Genomic DNA, 23,087 nt, shown 5'->3' with positions numbered 1-23,087 from the left:
GTGAGAGTTCCTTTTCAGCTGAGGAGTGGTCCAAGGGTATGGATGAAGATCATGTTTTGAAAGCAGTTATTAATCTTGTTCTCAAGGGGGCAAGAAGAGAAAGTACCTTAGAACCAGCTGTCAGACCCTTTCTTAAAGTTGTTAATGAGTTGTCCGTGTTCGGGAAAAACGTACTCATGAGGGGTGATCGCTACGTTCCTCCAAGCTCTTTGAGGGGAAAGATCCTCAGTTTAGCTCATGAGGGCCATTTGGGCCAAACCCTTACTCAACGGCGTGTAAAGGAAAACTTTTGGTGGCCCTCAATCGACAGCGATGCTGTAGATTGTGTGGTCAAATGCTCCTTGTGCATGGAAGGAGAGAAGCGTCTCAAAGTTATTGGTTCCCAATCAGTTGGCAACATTTCCTTTAAAAGCTTGCCTTGGCATACAATATGTTTGGATTTCATTGGCCCGATGTGTGAACTGCCATTAAATCAACGTTTTGCAGTAGTTGTTGTTGACTGCTTTTCCAAGTGGCTGACTGTACGTTTCATGAAGGAGATCACAACTGACTCCACTATTCTTTTCCTCAAGTCTGTTTTTGTGAATGAGGGTTACCCTTCAGTTCTAATTACGGATAACGGTACCCAGCTCACCTCTACCAAAATGGCCTGTTTCTTGCGTGAATGTGGTATATCTCATCACCGCACCTGTCTTTATAATCCCGAAAGCAATGGTCTGTGTGAAAGGGTCAATCGTCTGGTCAAGGGTGTGATACAGATGTCAGTTGCTAGCGGGTGTTTTTCTGACGAGCGTGTGCAAGAGCTGGTTTGGGCTTACCGCTCAACACCCCATGGGCAATCTGAAAAATCCCCTTTTGAACTGATGCGTGGGCGTTCCCCTGTGTCCAGGCTAACTCCTTCCTGGTTGAGAGATGATGGTAAGCTTTCTCCTTCTTCAAAAGCTTCCATTCTTCCCATATCCACTGGTGATTTGGTCAAGGTTAAGCCGGGTCGCTGCTCTAAGGGCCTCTCTAAGTTCAGTGGTCCCTTCCGGGTTAAGAAGGCTTTTCCTCATTTCGTTCTACTTGAAAATGGTGCTAAGTGGAACTACAGAAGGGTTGCCTTATATCAGAAGGAAGTCCCCAATGCCCAAGATTCAAATCTCTATTCTGCTGAGACAGGCTGCAGTGGCTATATGTTGTCTGCTCGACGGGATTCTGATTTGTGTGGTTCGCCTGCTGTACGGGGGGAGGTGGGTGGTGGCGATGCTCCTTCATCAGTGTGTGGTGGCGATGCCCCTTCATCAGTGTGTGATAATGTGCTTGGGAATTCTGATACTATTTCTGATGTTCCTTCTTCCTCAAGGTGTTCTCGTTCCCGTCATCCTCCAGCTTACCTGAGTGACTATGTTCAATAATGTTTGTTACAGATATTTTGTTCTTTCTTTCTCTCATTTTTGTTTTGTATCCAAAGGGGGGAGATGTGTTGTACATAGCTTTTCCCTTTCAGCCCTCTCCCTGCTTGCCCTAGCCCCAACCTTCTAGATTGCTTACATGGTTCTCTCTGCCTCACCTTCTGATTCCATTATGTGGCAGTTACTCCCTGGCCAGATGAGGATACGGTCCTGTTACTTTTCTGTCTGCTGTATTAAACGACTTACCTGCCACCTATCCGGATTTGGTGTCTTCTTTTCATTTTACAACATCATCCTTTCTTGAATTAATTCACCCAACCAACTATTCACTGAACCATGCAGCCTGGTCTCCTAGCTCCATATATCCATTCAATGATTAAACGAAGTTCTATAATGAAACTGTGTTGTAAAATACACCATATTTGCTTTTTATTTTAAAAATGTCTTTGGTGGAGAACTGCCCCCCAGTGGCCAGGCTCGCTGGCTGCAGTACGAGCGCTGGTCTGACAACATTTGCCAGGCTTCCTTTCGGTTCCCAGTCCAGCCCAGCTGGTGGAATGGGTTGCCTCGGAACCCCTGAGAAATGCTGTTTGTGAGCGGGCCGTTACCAGTCGCACGAGTGATCAGCGGCAGATCTGGAGGGGGGGTGGGGGTGTCATCATCGGCTTTACCCCTCCCCCGTTCGCTACGACGCAGTGACGCGCGTGGGGCTGACGAGCGCTTCGCTGCAGCAACCTGCTGAGCCCAGGACAGTAGCGCCGAGTCTCACCTTCTGCGAGCCCCCCGCCCCACCGCCTGGACCCCTTTTTCCAGCCCTACCACTACCGACTTCCCATCTTAGACGTTCTCCCGCCCAAGAACCCCCCCCTCCCCTCGTCAAAACCCCTCCCACACTCCACACCTAATCCAGGCAGACTCCTGCCCTCCTAGATTTCCCCACCTCTAGGACTGTGACTGCCTCCCAGATTGACACTCTCCGACGCCCGTCCCGAAACACCCTGGAAAAGAAAACCTCTGAGCTCTGCTTCCAGGCTGGGGCCCTCCCCGGAACCACCATAGCGGGTACCAAGGTGAGTGGACAAGGAGCCCGGACTGCCAGTGCAGAGAAGGGCCCGCACATCCCGAAATGCTGTCCTCCCGAGCCTTACATTCATGTGCATAGCACTTGTGGAGTTGCATCGGAAAACCGGGTCTCTTTTAAATACTAAGGTGGTGAAATGAGGGTTGGACGGCGGGGGCGCCAGCTGCGCGTCACCTGACAGGTTTGCAGCTGTAACGGGGCGCTCCTGTCATACACCGCAGGTACGTTCCCGTTCGGCCGTTGGTATTTATATATGTTCCGAGCGCGCGTGTTTCTGTTTTGATTGTGCTGACTGTCCTCGTGGGTAGACGGATGTTCTCTGTGAGCGTTCTCTGCTCAGCTGTCGATATTTCGTATGTGCATTCTGTGCTCAAGGGTCTCTTTTCTGTGGGTCGGTGGATCTTATGCTCCTGGGGAGCTGTTCACGGTTCTGTGTTTCTTAAGTACATGCCCTTCTGTCGATCACGCGTATGTGCGTACAGTGTTCATGGCTCGTTGTTGCAGAAACCCGTTCTGTGTTCACAGGTTGCTTATTTCGTTTTTTTTACTTAATGCATTTTTATAAAGCGCGGACTTTACCCGAAGTTGTCAGAGCACTGTACAATAGAACCAGTTACGTTACATGAGAGAACTGTTGCAGGAATAGAACAAACAAAAATAGCAGGCCATAGAATCAAAACAACGCAGGCAAAAGGCACACAAACTCAGGCACAGCAAGCACAGACTGTACAAGCATACATATGAATATATATGACAAATTTTACAATGACTAAAGAACTTCCTGGTGAAAAATAGCAGGCCATAGAATCAAAACAACGCAGGCATAAGGAACACACTATCAAACGCAGCAAGCACAGAATGTACAAACAAAAATATAAATATATATGACAAATTTACAATGACTTAAGAACTTCCTGGCGGGGTCTGAGAAGGAGGGAATTAGTTCTAAAAGTGTCTTTGGAATAAAAGAGATTTGAGGTCTGCTTTGAAGATCTGGATGAAGGTGATGGCACGAAGCGAAGGAGGAAGCGAGTTCCAGATTCTCACCGCATTACCTGAGAACGATTGTGCCATCAATTTTTCCCTTTTGAAGGAGGGGGGCTCAAGAAGGAACTTTTCTGCATTCCGAGAAGATCTTGAGCCTCCAGACAATTTCAGTTTATTCACCAGATAGCAAGGGGAGGAAGAGTGCAAAGCTTTGTGGGTGATGCACGCCATTTTGTAGATAGCTCTAGCCTCGATGGGAAGCCATCGGAGAGAACACAGGATAGGAGTGATGTGATATCTGTTTACATGTTGATATTTGTATGCCTGTTTATTTTTAGGTCTCGCTTACAGATAGCAGAAAAACTCTTGTGAACCATACTAGAAACTCATTGGGTTTAGAGCTAGCCTATCGCTTACCTTTGTTTAATTTTGCTTGCTTTCTTCTTATGTGATTGCTTTCCTTCCATGTCTTGTATTGTACTTTCCTGCAGCACGGCTTCTTTATCATTCTTTTTTCTTTTGATTGGATAACTTGTTATCATTCGACTTCTCACTTTCGGAGGATTTCGTTTTTCTTTAGGGACCTGAAAAGAGTGCAAACTCTCTTTATTTTGTGATGTTTGCCTCTCAAATACCCTCATCCCATGTGCTCAGTGGTGCTCCCGCATCACCCATTGCTTCGCCCCCTTTGGCTTTTAATAATAAAAAATGTTTTGGTTGCCTCGAACTACCTCCTCCTCTGTTGCTTCTCCACCAATTGTGGCCCTTAAAAAAAAAAAAAAAAAGCTGCTGCACCATTCAAGATATTGCCCTAGGTAATTGGACATGTGGCTGCTTGTTTAGTAGTAAAATATACAATAATCGATGTTCAGTGGGTTCCGAAGACCTTTTGACGCCGTGCCACTGCACCTGCTGCACCATTCAAATCATTGCCTTAGTGCCTGCAAGGTAATTTCACTTGTGACTGCCTGTTTATTAGTAAAATATAGCAACAATCAGTGTTCCGTGGGTTTCCTAGAACTTTTCACCCCTGTGCCACTGCACCAGCTGCACCATTCAAATCGTGACTCTAGTGCCTGCAAGGTAAGCACTTGTGCCTGCTTGTTAAAAAAAAAGTTAGCAATCATCTGTGTTCAGTGGGTTTCCAAGAGCGTTTGTCCCCTGTGCCACTGCACCTGCTGCACCATTCAAACCATGACCCTCGGGTCTGCAAGATAACTGCACTTGTAACTGCTTGTTCAGTGGTAAAATATAGTAATAATCTGGGTTCAGTGGGTTTCCAAGAGCTTTTTGCCCCTGTTCTACAGCACCTTCTACACTATTCAAATCGTGACCATAGTGCCTGCAAGTTAACTGAACGTGTGACTGCTTGTTTAGTTGTAAAATTCAGCAGTAATGGGTGTTCCTAGACCTTTTGGCCCCCTGCCACTGCATCTGCAACCATTGAAATTACAAGTACAAATTACAAAATCGTTTATATCCAATAATATGTGTTTTGAAAAAAGCACAGTTGCAGATGGAATGCATAATTATTGTGTGGCTAAATATACACCTAAAAGCTTTAATAAAAAACACCTATAAACTTATCCAGTCCTCCAAAACGAGTTTCCACAGATGGCATAAATAAAGCATATGTTTTACACATCAATGTGAAAACCAAGCATTATTAAATTGTGTTACAATGTGGCTGGCTCTTTCCTGTGAAAAGATTTTATCTTGTGATTGGCAGTGAATGGGCCATAGACAGTGTAAATTGCCCAAGATCACCATGTTAGGCTGACTCTGGGACTGAAATGCAGTTTTATACTTTGTTCCTGAAAAGGCAGTTTCACAAATTGAATAGACTCACCAAAAAAGAGGAATTTTGCAAAAAACATGCAAATGTTATGTGCAGATGAAGAACAAGATACCTTTTGAGATGGCTATGTCTAAAATACAATTTAAAACAAGCATTTGCAATGCAATAGGTCTCGCATTTACGCGAGTTTGAGTTATTGGCATTGTAAATGGCATAGCCTTTTATTTATGTATTGATTTTGAAAACATAAATAAAGGCCATTATCTTTTACAATGCCAATAGCTTAAACTCTCGGAAATGTGAGACCTATTGCTGTACAAATGCTTGTTTAATGCTGTTGTGGTTTGTGTACAGTTTACTTAAGTGAACTATATAACTCATAAAAACATTGTTAGATATATGCTATTAAGGAAATAGTGTAAAACACAATTTCTATGTTTGTGCATTTTAAACAACGCTTCTCTATTCGACACTTGGGCACAGATTATTGTAATTGCATTTCTAGAGTGCTTACTACCCCTGATGATTGTATAAACAGAACAAGGGAACCCAGGGCGCAATGTGCTAAGGACCTTGGGTAGGTATTTATTCTAGAGGAACAATGGTCCTTAGGCAAGGGGGAGAATGTTTACAAGAATAAATATAGACTAAATAGAACTATATTGTTTGAAAACATGTCCAGCCGGACAGTTTTAATATCTCAATAAAAAGTATTCACAAAAGAAATTTACACAAAGTGTGGTGGAAGTGGGACACCAGCCGATGTCCGACTAACCCAATAGACACACATACACAACATACAAAAGTAATAGGCAAGAAATGGTCATCCAAATGACATAAATTGTAAACAGATGATCCGCAGTATACACATATGCATGAGCAATTGTTGTCAACTATGCAATTAGTGCATTTCTGGTCGACGACGTTTCGAACCGTACAACATTTTGGTTCATCCTCAGGACAGTCAATTGTTGCCTAAAGAAGTGGCAATCTGAATTTTGTCCCACTATGGGGCAGAGCTAATGGGGGAAGCTCCTCCCCTCGTAAGGACCCCCATTGTGGACCTACGCTATTACACTTCGATTATATTCCTCGGTGACTTTGAGCTAAAATACAGCATTAGCTCTGCCCCATAGTGGGACAAAATTCAGATTGCCACTTCTTTAGGCAACAATTGACTGTCCTGAGGATGAACCAAAATGTTGTACGGTTCGAAACGTCGTCGACCAGAAATGCACTAATTGCATAGTTGACAACAATTGCTCATGCATATGTGTATACTGCGGATCATCTGTTTACAATTTATGTCATTTGGATGACCATTTCTTGCCTATTACTTTTGTATGTTGTGTATGTGTGTTTATTGGGTTAGTCGGACATCGGCTGGTGTCCCACTTCCACCACACTTTGTGTAAATTTCTTTTGTGAATACTTTTTATTGAGATATTAAAACTGTCCGGCTGGACATGTTTTCAAACAATATAGTTCTATTTAGTCTATATTTATTCTTGTAAACATTCTCCCCCTTGCCTAAGGACCATTGTTTCTCTAGAATACTACCCCTGATGAAGCGTCAAATCGCTTTTTCGGCGAGTAGCACACTACTCCGGAACCCAGAGAGGATTAGTGGTGAATTAGTATGATTATCAGTGGGTCGGTGTTTTCCTACCCCAGTCCAAACTCATGTTTGCTCAGGGGTTGAACTTCCGAGTTGGGTGTTATTTAACGCATCCAATAATTTGTGTGATGAGCACTAAAATTCTCATTTTGAATTCTCATTTTAGTCTCTAAAAACTCAAAATCTGCTCTGTTCATTGCATCCGATAAGTAACATACCCTGGGGTATAATTATTTATGAGGTGTGATAAACAGCACCTTGATTTCGAAGAACTCTGAATCAGGGCCTTTGGTCTGCAGCTTTAATCAGCTCCGTGACATCTTAGTCACATGCTTCTGAACCTATGTCGGAGCAATATTGTAACACTATAAAAGTTTTGTTGAAAGTAAATAAACAGATCCTAACGAAGTACATGCAAATTCATCAGATATATAGTATATTGTCATCAAGAATTAATTTTATGCACAAATACAAAAGTTATTACATGAAGGGGCATAACAAAGGCCCCCCAACCCCTGCGGCGCTGGGAGGCCCCCAGGCGTACCCATACTGGAGGGGGCCCCCTCTGCCCCTATGATGTGAGGGGCCTCTTCAGCAGATTTTGCAGGACCACCCCTCCCTTCACGGTTTGCTACACCATTGATTACAGGTAAATATTTAAGTCCTTAGCCAATTTGTGAACTGGTAGCAGACACTTTGGATAAAAAAACGGTTAAAAGCAGCAATCATTTACAAGATACATAGAAATAGTAGGACAAATTATTCACCAAAGGTTTAAAATAACATCCAAGTATTTAATAACCTTCCAAATCTGCATAAGGCAACACCCACTTTAGCAATATGCAGCTGCTTCTCGACAGCCCATTAATCCTGCATTGGGGAGCGCAGGCCTTAGCCAGCGAGCAATACTAGACATGAACATAGAATATGCGCAAGGGGCTCTTTCTTGTGCCTGTATAATCAGCTTTGAGCTTTGCTTGATTGAAAACTGCTCCAGCAAAGCCTAAAAAATGCTAATGAATTTAGATTGAATCTCAGGTGAATAAACTTCAGCCTCATACGTCTGGGAAGTGATTCTTGTAACTGTTTTGCGACTCCTAATCCTGTAGGTGTCTATGATGCATCCTATATGTATTGTAAGTGAAAAGTGTTAATGTCAACCTTAAGGGACTGTGTCAGCGCGGTAATCTTTAGCTCCTCCTTAATTTGAGGGTGAAGTGGTAAAATATTCCAGATTGTCACCAATTGAAGACCTACAAAGGAGGACTTTAGATAATTCAGCTATGGGCATGGATGTCAATTCAACAAAATAGCAGGGGTATCGGCAGTGACATCACATGTCTTTGACCTATAACATCATCACAGAAAGTGAAGTCACATGACCAATCAGAAAACATGAAGCGATGGCACATGATCTTTGACCCTACTGACATCAGAAATAGACACAAGTAACCTAAACCAGGAGTTTGAACACATAAGCGTGTCTCGCAGTACTATAGCGGCCAATATGCAACCCACCTGGGAAAGACACCCCAACAATCAAAGCTAAACTTTGTTATGAGGATCACATATGTAAACTGTGCGATTTCAGAAGAAAATGTTCTATAAAGATATAAACGTGCGTTTTCCGAATATCAGAAAATCTAACTGCGCCGGTTTTGGAAAAATTAGTTTGTCAAACACAAAGTCGTGGGGGAGGGAGGATATTTGAAGGAGCGCAGCGTTGCATACATCAAACACTCTGAACCCTTCCAAAGCATGAGGAATTCATTAGAAAGGGTTTGCCCTATTCAAGTAAAATAATCCGTGCATACACTTCTAAGTCTTTGTGACGCACACTTTGGAATACTTGATGTGATTACTGTCAGTGTGGAACCCTACGCAGAACCAGACAGTAAACTTACAGTAGTCTTACCTTGATCTAAGACGTTACACCAACGCGCCCGAACCGACTCCACCCTGCTCCTGGCCAAAGAGAGTAGAGACTGTAGGTCAGGGAGCGCGGGCGTGCTGCGTCACTGCTGAGTGGGGGCTGGCCAAAATGATGTCCAGGGCCGTCATTGGTAGCGCTACCAGATTGCCGGCCCTGGGATCCACATCACTGAACGGCTGCCGCGCACACGGCGGGGGTGCGTGCACTGTGACGGTGCACTAGTCCCACTAACTTGCAGCGCTTTCCGGATTTCATGTCGGGCCGGGCCCACTGATCTGCGGTCTACTCTGCGGGGCGTGCGGCGGGGCCCCTGAGCAGCTGCCCATACCGCCCATGCCGAGGACCGGCCCTGGGACTGCCGCCGGCGAAGAAGGTAGAGCAAGATATCGAGGCAGGAGAGGAAGATGTGGGTCATTCCATGCACAGACGGCGGCGGGTAAGGAGGGGGCGGTGTGTGTATGTGTGTCAGTGTGTGTGCGTGGGGGGGGGGCGACGTGTGTGTATGTGTGTGTGTTTGTGTGTGTGTGTGCGTCTGTTTGCGCGTCTGTCTCTGTGTGTGTGCGTGCCTTCGGCCGGCCTGCATAAGCGCGTGCACAGACCCTGAGCGGCTCGTGCACCGGTCTGTCTGAGCGGATCGTGCATCGGTCTGTCTCCCTTGAGAGGCATCTCGGTGTAGGTCTCGAGAGCGAGACCTAAAAAGTAAATAGCATAGCAATTATCACAGCATGCCGCCAGGCCGCGAAGCACGTCTCCCAGAGAGGTTGCTATCATAAGTAAACCAATGTAAGGCGCCTGCTCACCAGTGTTCAGGACAGGAGCACTCACCCATAATTAACGCCCAGCAGGTCTTCCGGCGAGGACCAATCACATGCAATTGAACGCGCAAAAGCTGTCCTTGGGAGGCGCGCTCCCATTTTAGAATCGGCTCGTGGAAGCGCGTCCACAGAGCCGATTCTGCTCGTGCACTTGTCTGTCTCTTCCGCCCTTCACGCTTGTCCTACTTTTCTTTCACACCTGGGTTGTTATTAATATCTACAGATAAGGGGAATTTAGAATGTTATTGTGAGGTTTAGAGAATTTTATTTTTATTATTAATAGCTGGTCTCCTTATTTACTAAAATAATGACGAGGAGAGCGCCGGAAGCTGACCTCATCTCATCACGCGAGAACTGTTGGCAATCTGCTTCTGCGCAGGATGGCAGAGGTTGGACGGAAGTTTGGCGCCACCATCTCCCTGGCACGGCAGTGCTTGAGGGGCGGGAGAAAATCTGTGTCTGTGCTGCGTGGTATCAGTGCACAAGCAGAGGTGAGCAAAGCGCCCGGTCCAGCGTTTGAAGTTATGTTGGTCTAGACTTCGTAAACTTCGTCCAATTAATGGAGACCTCTTTTGACGGGCTTAAGTCACAGTTTTTGATCTCCGGGTCATGAGCCTCGCATGGTGAGTGCCATTGTTGCCACCTCTACCATGAATTGTCTGGCCTCTTGAAGTTGGTTCTATGGTTTCATTAGTGTGGACGCTTGAGTCCCACCGGGTGAGCAGATACGGCTTTCGCCTCTCTTATCTCTGTACTGCTCGTTTACCTCTGTGACCTTCTCTCGGAGATTTGGCGCATCTATCGTGGCAGCGATCATTCCTATACCTAATTACTGTTTCTAAACCTCTCTCTGTTACTGAAAAGTTAACGTTAGCATTAAACAGCAGAGTCTAATGTTATCAGATGCGCGCTTCCGTATATCGCGTAGGTTTTCGCTATTCATCGCAGTGATTATTGTGTTCTCGCAGGGTTACACATTTAGTTCAGTGTATAGGTTATTTTTTCAGTAAGCTATCTCGTAATTGTTTACAGTTCTCATTACAGTCAAGTGGTATTATGCCGTGTGAGATGTTTCAGCTGTTGTGGTTTTTATATGGCCTCAGATTTAGCTTTCAGGAATGTGTAGTATAGCTTTTAACGTTTTAACTGTGCAAACATCCTAACTTGCAAAGTACTGTTGGGTCGCAAACCGGAATTGACAAAGATGTCCACATTTACGTTGCTGCATAACAAGCTAAGGCTGGCAGCGACAGTGACCATGTTATAGTAGCTCAATGGGAGAAAACGGACTCTGCAGCTCCTGAAACTTTTAAAGTTAGGCAATGAGAAAATGTGTGACCTACTACCTAGAGTGAGTTAGCAACCCACCTTGTAGATGTATGCTTTTTTATTAGTTAATTTGCTCAATATTATAAAGATCCAATGTTACCAAACAAACTGTTTACTAGTGACTAAGATTAATCCAAGGCTTCTACTTATCTTCTTTGTATTTTCATAAGTGCAACGGTTATGGTCAGATGTGGGTCCTGTGATCACTATGATTTAGGAATATAGCTGTACTTCATGATGCCTAATAGGTTGAAACCACGTTGCTGTTACATGTTTCCCTGAGCTCTGGCAACATGGCCTTGCAGTTTTGTTAGATGGTTCCTATTTCATCAGGACCAAACATGATATGCATATGGCTTGTCTCTGGAGTGGTGCAGGGGTGTGTGTGTGTGCCTGCGTGTATGTGTGTGTGTGCGCGCGTGTGTGTATGTGCTTCCGTGAGTGTGGCTGTGTGTGCGCGCGTGAATGAGAGAGGCTGACGCTGTGAATGTGCAACAAGAGATGTGCTGAGGTAAGGGGGAGGAGGGGTGTGTGTGTTTGCGCGCCAGCGTGTGTGAGTGTGTGCGCATGTGTGTGCTTCCGTGAGTGTGGCTGTGTGCGCGCGTGATTGTGAGAGGCTGCCGCTGTGAGTGTGGAATGTGGAGCAAGAGATGTGCACAGCTCCGTGAGGCTGGGCATGCGCGTCCACGATGTGAAATCGACGCGCGTGCCCAGGTCTGTCTCCCTTGAGAGCCAACTCCACAGCAATAGGTCTCGAGCGAGACCTAAAAAAGGGCACCAGCAGGCTCCACGGAGAAAGTACGCTGCATTCCTCCTTCCTATAAACATTCTCACTTTGAAGTCAGACGGAAGCAAAATAAACACCAGGCTCCCACAAAAACGCAACTTGACATTTGACCTCGGTCTTTGAGAGGCCAGCAATAGTGACGAGATAAGAACAAGATTTAAAGGCCTGTTTTATACTATAAATAAGTTTGTGGAAGATTACTGTAAACACGGCTAATTGTTGTTTATTAATCAGGTTTCTGTAGTGGAAACTTAGTTTAGGAGATTTGGAGGGCTCTACACAAGGACTGAGTTAGAAACATTAAGTATGGGATACAAGACAATTAACAATACACATTTTAAGGGAAATACAATTCATATCCAGGGTCAGAACATAATAAACGGTAGTTACAGATTGCGGTGAAAGAAGACAGAGATAACACTCTACCGTAAGAACCACTGCCAACAGTATATGGACTGACAGAGTTGAAAAGAGATTTAGTGAAACCTGTGTCTCAAGTATCTATTCAATGCCTACAGGTCTGTACCTTGCATGTGTATTTTGTGCGGTCAAATCTGATCACCAGGGACTATGTGACCCAGTTATGACTGCTGTATGTTAAAACACCTGAACCAGGTACTATTGGCTAAGTTCATCTATGGCGTCCAATGCAGACGATACGATGGTCTATGTGGACGAAACACAGATCATTCCGTCAATTAACAGCTTCTCCACTGATACTGCATCTCATTTCCAAGAATGTATAGGCCACATAGGAATTTGGATGCAAGATAATTGCTTAAAACTGAATTAATCAAAAACGGGAGTTATGGTCTTTAGAAATCCGTCTCTAACTTGGTCAGACAGCTGGTGGCCCAATCTCATGGGCCCTCTTCGGACACCCTCTAATAAAGCGAAAAATCTTGGGGTCTTTTTCAACACTACGCTGTCATTTGAAACTCAGATCAAGCACACCACATCGGCATGCTTTTATATTCTTAAAATAATTCCGTTTGATTTAAGGAAAAAAAGTGGTCACAACGCTAATTGCGTCTAGGCTGGACTTCTGTAACGCCTTATTTACCAGTGCAAGTAAGCTCAGCATCCACAAACGTCAAAGGACTCATAATGCTGCAGCAAGAGTCCTATTTGGGCTTTCTCGCTATGATTTGGTCTCTAGGGCTCTCACGGAGCTACACTGGCTGCCCATCTGAAAACGCATTCAATTCAAAGCTTTATGCATTGCTTTCAAATCTAGACATGGTCTTGGTCCGTGGCAATCATCACAATTTTTCAAATCTTTCATTCCAGCCAGACCACTTAGATCGTCAGACAGTGGTAATGTGATCATCCCCAAGGCACATAAAGTGGGGAGGAAAAAGCTTTGTCTACACCACCACTAGGCTCTGGAGTTCCCTTCCGGTATCTCAAAGAAAAGAACCCAATTTGCTCAAATTTAGGAAGCCATTGAAAAAATGGCTTTTTAGGGTGCCCCCACGGTAATATATATAATCTTTATGCTGATTTAGCGCCTAGACACCACCTAGTATATGTAGCGCTATACAAATTCTTCATTACATTTCTTCATGTCATTATTGTGAACTCACTAAATTGTAAAGTGTATCCTCTTTAGGATTTGACTTTCAGGGATTAGTTGGGTACAACAGCACAAGTTTACTCTTGGACTGTAGTGAGAGGCACAACTAGAACATCCAGCTCATGCTGCACATATATCATTTGCCATAACCGTAATGTCCAAGAATTGTTAAATGTTTGAAGTAAAAGAAGGTTTTTATTTGCATCAAGGTAATTTTCTTAGTAACTTTAAGCAGTTTTACATGACCATTTCCTTTCCATATTTATGTTGTTGCTCTGTAACGTTTCTGTACTCTGCAGGGTCATTAGCACAATTAACAAGGGATACAAATTCAATTTGATACCTGATTTGGTGTTTCATGTTCACTGATTTTCACGAGTGGCACACTATAAGCCGGCTCATCACCATTGTTTGTGTAGAATAGAGGGTGCTCAGACTCTGGAGCACCAAGTGCAGCAAGAACGCGTGGCTGAACATAGGCCCCCGAACTTCAGAGGGCTCCTTCACCACAGTACCCCGGCCTGAGAGCACCTGATTGAGTCCAGAAGGGGGAACTGCCATGTACTTACGGGGGGGCTCCATTAAGTTTCATTACACCACTGCAAGAATGAATGGCAGTCGTAATATGTGAATTCGACAGCAGAGAAACATAGGGCCTCTCACACAGGAAGACACCTAGTGGGCATTTCCAAACAGCAGTGGGCAGAGGAGGCTTTATCTCATTACATTCTGAGAGTGATGATATGGAAAAGCACAGAGTTATTTTTCAGACTATATAAGTTGAGGTTTGGTGTGCATTTATAATCTAATTATGCACTAGACTAGCACTTGTGACAGGACACCAATATAACAGTTGAGCAACAGTGGAGGGAGCACAGAACCACCTTGGGGTATGCCACCTTGTGATGCTGAAGAGTCCATGGGTACTCTCCAAGTCTCATCTTTGACAAAGTAATCCATTCCTTCAGTGTGTCCATCACTATGTTATGCTCAGCGGTGTTGTAAGATAAGTCAACTCAGAGCAACTTTCTGGCTCTGATTATGTCTGAGAAGGAGTTCCTCTCTGATATCTGTAATAGTTGATTTTGTTCCTGTTGTGTGTCAGAGCCCAGATTAGAAGTTGTGTGAAGATTGAACATATTTTTGTAATTGAATAGTTAAAATGTTTTTACAAAATATTTTTACAAGATGTAAGGTAGGAGATCAGGCAATAAACCGCTAAAACTAGGGGTCTGCTTTAAATGTGGGGGTAAAGTGTTCTAGTTGAAGGTGGATTCATCCTGTAAATAGAGATAACTTAACCATATTTTTCAAGTCAGTAGCAAGGGAAGGGAAAATGGCTTTATTCAGCTTTTGGCTCTGCAGGACATGGGCTCACCCATAGTGTATCAACCATCCATTGTAAATGGTGACTACTGCCTTGCTGCAAGGCAGTGAATACTATGTGGTTGTTCATGGCCAAATCCCTAGTAAAGGAACATAGGCCACTTTTCACTGTACCATTTGGAGATGGGATGCTGACCCCACTGTGGAACAGTAGCTCAGTCTTCTTATAACTGCTGTTCTTTATTTCTGTTTCAATGTAGGTGGATCTATGTGTATTATGTCATTATGTCACTATTGTGTGAAACCATATACTTAGTATATGGCGCCTTCTTGATGGTTGTTTTTATGATGGCCTTGCGCATGCAACAACCTGATGTGAATTTGTACTGCAGCTCATATGAAAGGTTTAGAGGAATCCACATTCACATAGTATTCATCCACAGCTTTATAAATAGACTGTCCTGTTTTCAATTTCTACTTTTGGTAAATTCTGGTGGGGTTTTGTCAGTGTTTTCAATATTTTAACCCCTTCAGTGCTCATGACGAGCTCAGCTGAGCTCAGCTCGTCATGGCATATACCTCTCAGGTGCTCATGACGAGCTGAGCTCGTCATGACCACACCCGTTTTTATTGCTGTGCAGCACAGCAGGGGAAACTCTCTAGCAGCGATGAGGTTAAAAAACAGTGGTTACACATTTTCACGCCACTAAAAACAACAGAAAAGTGTTTTTCCGGTGTTTATGGATCGTTTCGCTTTTATCATTGCTTGCTTTCTGCACTGAAAGAACATGGTATATAGACAGTGTACGTATAGTGTATATGAGGTCCAAAGAGATTTTTGCAAATTAATCTTATTGTAGTACACCATACAATACTTCTTCAGCGAGTCTTTGGTCATGTGTGCTCACACTTTCCTTCCCATGTAAACTTTTGTGAAAAGGCCCTCTCAGCATTCATAGCCCCTTGGGCTGAGAACCGTCAGCTAAGGAACACAGTTGGGATGACTCTTTCTTTGATGCCACATAAAGCACGAAATGATAAATATTTGCGTTTTAGTTCCTGGGCATAAGAAAACAGTGCACGAGAATGGACTAAAAAGTCAATAGCATCCCTCATTAACTCTGAAGATTGTAAAGATGCTTTCAGCATACCATCTAACAAGTGGCAAGGATCTCTTCACTTCAGGTCGGGTATCAATTTTGACAGGTCATCACACACATTTTTTATATACGTAGCTGAATCACTGCAAATACAAACAATATCACTTCAATCTTTGTTGAACTTGGAAGCCACCTTGAATCAGGCGCCGAATATGTCTCAAGCCTTATTTAAAATCGTCAGGGACTTAACCCACGCTATGTGTGTGGCCAATACTGTCCCTACGTCGCAGGCCTTATGTTACTCCCTGGCGGATGCATTTGAGGAGAAAACCGCTAAGATCCTGGAAGGCTTAAAAAATTCTGTGCCGCTGGACCTCGGCTTGGGAGCTCCGGTTAGCCCGCCCAGTCGACCCCGGCCGGTTGTATATGACTCCGGCTTGGGAGCTCCGGACGGGTAACCCAGTCGACCCCAGCCAGCTTGGGAGCTCCGGTTAGCCGGCTTGGGAGCTCCGGTTAGCCCGCCCAGTCGACCCCGGCCGGTTGTATCTGATTCCGGCTTGGGAGCTCCGGACGGGTTACCCAGTCGACCCCAGCCGTGCGATCTAGCCCCTAGATTGGGAGCTCCGGACATTCCTTCCGGTCGACCCTGGTTGAAGGGACATGCCCTCGGTTCGGAGGCTTTGGTCGTTGGGGCCGGTTCACTATAAGAAATATTCCCCCTTGACCTCTACAATTCTAACGATATGCCTCCAACACTTATACTTTTATACTTTAGTACATAGTTGCAACATCAACATTTTTTTGGGATTTATAGTTTTATTATTTTTTTATATTTAGTTATATTTCATAGTACAAAATTTCATCATTTATCAATTTATCATATCAACTTCTACATTTCCAGAAACACATTCTATAAAACACATAGTACTACAATGAGATCAATAAAAGCCATTCCATGCAGAGAAAACAAATAAGAGAAAATTAACATTCTTGCAAATACATCCACTCAACTCTCTCCATACATACTACATTCACTCCCAATTCTGCGTCTGAGGGATCGCAGATTAAAGTGCGAATTTGTACGCCAGGTCGACGCGTTTCGGCGGTATAAAACCACCTTCCTCAGGACCTTTCTTGCAGAATACTCAGATATTCCAAAAACGATATTTTATAAGCCCTGCATGGTCGGGTATCTTTATTAAACAGTGGACTCGCCCCCCTGCTCCTATCGCAAATTCAGAGTTTTTTAAGAGTGTACTTATTGCCGTTCCAATTGTGTCAGGCAGCGATCCTTTAGAAAATTACAAATTCGAGAAGTTCTTGTCTTCCTTCCCTTCAAATGCCGGTATTTGTCTGCTTTATGGGTTCTTTAAAGTCCTCCCGAAAGAGGGGGGTTTTTTCTACCGGCGGATGCTTTACACGAAGCAAATCGTCCTTGCGTCCTTCGATATTTTACTTTGGGGCGATGTGATTTATTGTAGCTTGTACATCATTCCCGTAGGGTCGGAAAGAGTCCCGATGGTGTTTCCCTGTAACGCACCGGCAGCCTGTGCCGCTGGACCTCGGCTTGGGAGCTCCGGTTAGCCCGCCCAGTCGACCCCGGCCGGTTGTATATGACTCCGGCTTGGGAGCTCCGGACGGGTTACCCAGTCGACCCCAGCCGTGCGATCTAGCCCCTAGATTGGGAGCTCCGGACATTCCTTCCGGTCGACCCTGGTTGAAGGGACATGCCCTCGGTTCGGAGGCTTTGGTCGTTGGGGCCGGTTCAACCTGGCAAAGCAGGCTTGCCTCTAGTCAGGCAGCCTGGGCTGCCCAGGATACTTCGCCCAGTCTGCCCCGGCCGAGTGGTGATGCTTTCGGCCTAGGAACTCCGGAAGCGGTGGCCAGTCGACCCCAATTAAGACACTTCCCCATTCCATCCTTTGAGGAGTTCTGCAGTTTGGCACTTACGGTGTCCTCTGGCTCCCCGCTTGACCCATTGCCTCCCAAATTCTGGAAGACATTTCAGGCGGAACTTTTCCAGCCTCTGTATTCCATCTGCCTCCAGTCTTTGAATTTGGCAACGGTCCCTGAGTGCTGGAAGTTGGCAGTCGTGTCACCACTGCTTAAGAAACCGACGCTGGACCCTGCCTGCCTCTCCAACGTCAGGCCAATCTCCCTGCTCCCTTTTCCTATTAAGATCGTGGAAAAGTGGGTGACCCGCTCACTTTCAGGCTTCCTGGAAGAAATCGGATGGTTCGATGAGGCGCAGTTTGGTTTTCGCCCTGCGCATGGAACGGAATCCGCACTGGTAACCGTTCTGGACAATCTTCGTTCGCGTGTCGATAGTGGTCGGGCAGCCTTTTTGGTGCTGCTCGACATGTCGGCCGCGTTCGATACGGTTTGCCATCGGACCCTCATCAGGAGGCTGGAGGAGTGCGGGGTCACAGAGGGGGCCAGAGAATGGCTGGTATCCTATCTCAAGGATTGGCAGCAGATGGTCTCGCTCCCCCCGTTTCGGTCAGAGCCGCGGAAAGTAGGGCAGGGGGTTCCACAGGGCTCGGCCATCAGCCCTATACTCTTCAATCTCTACCTCCGCCCTCTGGTCCAGCTTATAAAATCCTTTGGTATCTCGGCCTTTAACTACGCCGATGATACCCAGCTGGTCTTCTCCTTGGAAGGAAATAATGCGATCCCGCTGGAGACATTCCATCGTTGCATGGCAGCTACAGCTGACTGGCTTAGGGCCAATTCCCTACAATTTAACACCACAAAGACTGAGGTGCTCCATTGCTCCATGGATCGAACTCCGCGGGCACTTCCAGAGAATTTTTGGCCCTCCACCTTCCCTGAGACGGTGTCGGCTGCGGAGTCAGCTCGTAACCTAGGGGTGATTTTCGGTCCTAACCTACAGCTGGACATGCACGTTAATAAGACCATCTCTTCGTGCATGATGCTGCTACGTATGTTACGTAAAGTCCTGCCCCTTCTCCCTGTACAGGCCAGGCCGTAAATAGTTCGCGGGACCATACTGAGTCGCTTAGACTATTGCAATGCGCTACTTTTGGAGGCACCAAAAAACCTGCTGGGGAAGCTACAACGGGTGCAGAATATGGCCGCTAAGCTGGCTCTTTCTCGCCCTCATCTGAGCTCCTCCACCCTAGCCCTAAGGGATCTACACTGGTTGCCGGTGCACTTGCGGGTAGTGTACAAATCGGCGTGCCTAGTATTTAAGGCGGTACATCAACAGGGCCCAGTGCCATTGCAAAATGTGTTTGCCTGGTATTCTGCCCCGCGGACCCTTCGCTCTTCCTCGGCCCTATTGCTTGTGGTTCCGAGGTTCCAAAGAACTAGGATGGGTGGCCGCTCGTTTAGTGTCGCAGCGGCCAAACTGTGGAACTCCCTGCCACTCTCTTTGAGAAGTCAGAGGGATTACCTTCCGTTCAGGAAAGCCCTAAAAACGCATTTGTTTCCCTAGAACTGGCTGAGCAGTGGTGGTGTGGTTGACTGGATCTCAAGCGCCAGGATGCCCTTGGGGCAACAGGACTGCGCTATACAAGTACACAAAATAAATAAATAAATAAATAAATAACCTTTTTTGCAGAGCATAACAAGTGACACTGTGTTCCATGTTTTCCAAAAGACTGGTGTCACGTTTTCACCACTATCCCAGATGCTTGGTGATATATATACTTGTCACTATAGATTGCATTTAATGTTTAAAGCCTGAGCTGTTGGCAATTCACCTACTATCAATACTGACCCACTAGAAACTATGGTCTGATGTATTAAGGGTTTTTACCCATTCTCTGTGGGTAAATGTGATGACACATATTAGGAAAGATTTTTATGAAACTAGCCATTTTACCTATCAGTGAAAGAATCAAATGCAGCCAAAATATCAAATATGAGTTTGATATGCCCTGATTCTCTACAGTTTATACAATAATTAAACTAGACCTAAAACATGAAACTAAACTCTGCATCTTTAGACCAAAGGCCATAAAACTGAAAAAAGTAAAAGGAAGAAGAAACAATATTTTAGTGGCATCCCTAAAGAACAAAACTCAAGCAGAATAATTTTAGACAGTCTTTCTTACTGCTAGCTTCTATAACAAAGTTACATCTTATTGACCCCTTCAGTAAGAACAAAATTACTCTTTCACTTTATTTTTCCTTTCTTTGAATGGCATTTTAGTTTGTGGTTGTGCAGGTGTTTTTCAGTGTTTATATGTTTTCACCGGTGAGTGCTATTTTTCTTTCAGTGGGGTTTTTTCAGTTATTATAGGTTTAAACCTAAAACCCCACAGCCTATTTATAAAGGAGCTAAAGTCTGACTGAAACCTGTTTGGCTGCCTGGGCACTGTCTTCCTGCAGAGCAGACGTGGTCATTGACAAAACAGGCTCACTAACGATGCGTGCAACAATCCTGTCCCTGATCCCTGGGCAATACGGCCTGATGTCAGTCTCTCCCCTATACTGTGGCTGGGAGAACCCATGCACGGGAGTATCGCTGACCTTACGCAAGCTTCCACGGGTCCTACAGGCAGGTGAGACAAACTCCTTCTTCCAGAGAGGCTCTCCTCTATAGGGAGCAGTGCAACTTCCTTTCTCACAACAGGCAATGTTCTTGTTGTGAGGCAGTACCAGCACCAATTCCCAGATTTCTGTTCCAGACGTAGTCCTAGGCAGGCAAAGGGGCTGCAGCCAAGTCGATTCTTTCTCTGAAAGACAGTCTTTGTCAGCTGTGCTGGTGTCCTGTTTTTGAGGGATTCTGGAACAAAGCACTAGGCAAGCTGGCTAGTACTTATTATCCACGCTCATTCAATTAAACACTACATGGCCACAGAATGATCAACACAAGCCAAGGCCATGGACATCACGGTCACCAGCTGGGCTGCTTCCAGCTGGCCCAGTTACTGAAGTTTATTGGGCTCACAGTAGGCAGATCAGGCAGAAAGAGGGTATTGAGTTTGTTGGTGTAGTGCTAGAGGCACTCTTGTGGTCTGACACCAGGTCATGACCTTTGACTACCATCATTTTAATTGACTTTGGTGTTTTACTTTACCCTAGCCTGAATGTACGACATCCTGCATATATTCCATTTTCCCTTGAAGGGTTAATCTTTCAGACTTAAAGTGGGAGCTGTCACAGAGTAGAGCAGCTTGCCAAGAACAGAACTTATGGGATGTGCATTTGAAAGCATGAGAGAGAGACGTGTAGAATGCTTTTTGTGGTCTCGAAGTGCAGTGTTATGAGCAGTGGTGCTCAAATGTGCATTGTTTTGTACATTGAGAGATGAAGTATGTGATGCTGTAGGCAGTGGTGCACAAATGTGCATTGTTTTCTGCACTGGGAAGTATTATGAAGTTCTTAATATTGGCTTTGACAAGGCCTCATGTCATCCTGAATTCTGGTTCTGTCTTGCTAGAGCGTTCAGCACGCACAGGCCTACAGAGTGTTTGCAAGTTGTTTAGGTTAATCATGTTCAAGGTTGCTTTGCTTTGTTTTTGGAGAAGAGATTGTTGAATGTACCAAGTGCTTTCATAAGCTTCGTTAAGATGAAGGCTGCAACATGTGAGAATGTAGAGGGAACGTGAGAACTCCTTTTGCCCTGGAATGCTTGAATGGAAGGTGGCCAATTCCAGAAAGTTTCCTTGGCGCGGAATGAAAGACTCTCAAACCTTCTAGTGTTTTGAGACTATAAAGGCGGTGGGCCTTGGCAGGCAGCTTAGAAGTTCATTTGTGGGGCAGACGTGTTGTCACAAAAGAACGGAACTTGATTCCCGGTCGCAAGTCCATGCCTATCTGTCAAGGGGCTCCTCCAGCTTGAGATGGCAAGGATGTTGAGTGAACGACCGATGAGGTGATTTGTTTCTGACTAGTGCCATTGTGATATGTGGCCAGTGGTTGTGGTCATTTGAGGTGTTTTCTTTGTGATGTGTGAGTGAGTCAGAGTGCCGATTCAAATTAATCATTTGATGTATTTAGTGTATATATCGGATTTCTTGCAGGACGTCCAGTATTATTTGCTGCTTGTTTATTCATTATTATTATTCATGCAGTTAACTGTTACATTTACCAAATGTGTTATTATTGATTGCATATAAATATATATCTCTGTATACATTTGAATGTTGCATCTGGGAAAGCCTTTCTGCTAGAAAGCATTACATAAATAAAACCCCAAGCCTTATTCTAAAAAGAGTGTTTGATGTGTTTCATTTTGTAAAGTGAAACCCCTTTTTAGGTGTTGTTGTGTTATATGTCTCCTGCTTCGTCGTGTTTGGGCCATCGTGTGGGAGGGGTATTTTTTTAGGGCAGAGCAAGAAAGTTGTGCTCTGATAGAGGCAGAGCAGGTAGCTTCAGAGGGAAGACAACTTTTCCCCAGTGGTTAATTTGAGCCAGTGGGTATTAGTGGGTGTTGGACTTGGCCCTTTTTGAAGGGTCATCCCTGAACTTTTTGCCTTCCTCCTGTATTTTGTCTCACCTGATTTTGTTGGTTTTATGACTCTGGGCACTTTACCACTGCTGATCAGTGCTAAAGTGCATATGCTCTCCCTATTGTAAATTGATGTATGGATTAGTGACTCCATGATTGATTGGTTTGGTTTACTTGTCCGACCCTAGTACAGTGCACTGAGTGTGCACAGGGCGTGTAAACCAAATGCTGCTGGTGGGCTTGCAGCACTGGTTGTGCCACCCACAGAAGCAGCCTGTAAAAGTGTGTCTCAGGTCTGCTATTGCAGAGCCTGTGTGCAGTCTAGTACTGCCACGTTGACTGGGCAAGTGCACCCACTAAACCTTCCCTTTTCTTCATATCAGACACCCTTATGGTAGGCCCAAGGGCAGGGTGCATTGTAAGTATAAGGTAGGACAGGCCCTGATGTGTGTGGCATGTACTAATAGTGAATTACAGCAATTTTCTTTTTTCACTATTGCAAGGCTACCTATTTCCCATAGGCCAGAATGGGCAGTTAGATCATTACATTTTATAATCCTAACTGACTCCGGGAACTAGGTAGACATTCGAGTTTAGTATGCCTGAACTCAGAATGATAAAATGCATCTTTAAGTGAAGTTGATTTTAACATTCTGTGTTTGAAAATACCACTTTTAGAAAGTAGGTATTTTCTTGTCTAACTTTCCAAGCCTGCCTCTGCTAGGTTGTGTATTCCTTATCTGGAGTTTGAGTGACAGGGGCTGGGGGATTCCAAGAGACAGGGTGGTTCAACACAGGGCTGAATAGAGCGATCAGCATGCAGATGGGAGGTAGGAGTTGCTACTGGGACCTGAATAGGGCTGTGCCTCTCCCCCACAGTGCTGGCTCCACCTCATGTGGAGAGTCTGATGTCCCTGGCCTG

At 45.0% G+C, this 23,087-nt stretch overlaps 1 protein-coding gene across 1 annotated transcript in view; it reads left to right on the top strand.

Annotated features, from left to right (window-relative positions):
* The first annotated feature begins 1,985 nt into the window (after positions 1-1,985).
* TMEM244 (transmembrane protein 244) overlaps positions 1,986-23,087 on the top strand; it is a 242,930-nt gene continuing 221,828 nt past the window's right edge. Inside the window, exon 1 of the mRNA XM_078682527.1 lies at positions 1,986-2,464. The gene's annotated coding sequence lies outside the window, so the exon portion shown is untranslated. The remainder of the gene's footprint in view (positions 2,465-23,087) is intronic.

Source organism: Lissotriton helveticus, chromosome 3_1 (genome assembly GCF_964261635.1).
Source record: "Lissotriton helveticus chromosome 3_1, aLisHel1.1, whole genome shotgun sequence".
Classification (NCBI taxonomy): Eukaryota; Metazoa; Chordata; class Amphibia; order Caudata; family Salamandridae; genus Lissotriton; species Lissotriton helveticus.
Note: the sequence above shows the minus strand (reverse complement) of the source record. Positions and strands in the feature narration are given on the sequence as shown.